The following is a 946-nucleotide window of genomic DNA, read 5'->3' as shown; positions in this document are numbered from 1 at the left end:
AGGTTTTAATCTTGTTAACAGCTACAGTTTCATCCTCGGGATTATTGATACAACCTGTCTTGAATTAAGGCCACAACTTTTTCCAGACCCTTTAATCACTCATCCTCCACAAAAATTTCCATGAACAGTTTTAGCAGGACCTAATAAACAAACCTATGTATGTAAATAACTATAATTGTGTGTGAGGATTTTTTTTTATTATTTATTATTATTTATGCCTACAGCACCTGGTCTTCCTAGGTGGTCTCCCATCTAAGTACTTACCAGGCCCAACCCTGCTTAGCTTCTGAGATCAGACATCAAGTTTGTTCAGGATGGCATGGCCATAGACCACGGACCGTGTCTCCACTGGGGCGCAAACCCAGGACCTTCTCTGCATGTAAAGCAGACATGCTAACCGCCACACTATGGAACCACATCCAGTGTGAGGAAATTTTGACAATACACTGGTCTGCATATCATTAATATAACACATGGATATACATTGTTTTTGTTTGAAGGAAGGCCAAAACCATGGACATGTGAGTTCTTAACAGATAATGTAAATGTCCTCAGCCAATCACACCACAAATTCTTCTATTTGTATCACCCACATGCACCTATAAGGCATAGAGTTAAGGCTATTAGAATGGAATGACAGAGCCCATTGATCATATTTTTTGTCTCTGCTGTTTGTATTCCCTCTCCATTCCAAAATTTTTTAATCGTGTCTATCTTAAAGCTATCAATGGCAGTTTTCTTTAGAGGAGACTAGATCTCCTAACATACTTGCAATATTTTCACAAATTCTGACTGTGGACTATACTACAAAATCAAATTTTAGCTCCTTTTTCTTTTTACTATATTCATCATTAATAAAGCAAAGATTTTAGTTTTCCTAAACAAAGTAACATATCTTAAGCATTTCACTAATGTCTGTCACTGTTATTCCAAGAGGATTTAAAAG

The 946-nt window shown here is 36.8% G+C and overlaps 1 pseudogene; it reads right to left on the bottom strand.

Moving 5' to 3' along the window:
• Positions 1 to 215: 215 nt before the first annotated feature.
• Positions 216 to 331, bottom strand: LOC111736524 (annotated as a pseudogene).
• Positions 332 to 946: the final 615 nt, after the last annotated feature.

Source organism: Pteropus vampyrus, unplaced genomic scaffold, assembly GCF_000151845.1.
Source record: "Pteropus vampyrus isolate Shadow unplaced genomic scaffold, Pvam_2.0 Scaffold1, whole genome shotgun sequence".
NCBI classification, from domain to species: Eukaryota; Metazoa; Chordata; class Mammalia; order Chiroptera; family Pteropodidae; genus Pteropus; species Pteropus vampyrus.
Note: the sequence above shows the minus strand (reverse complement) of the source record. Positions and strands in the feature narration are given on the sequence as shown.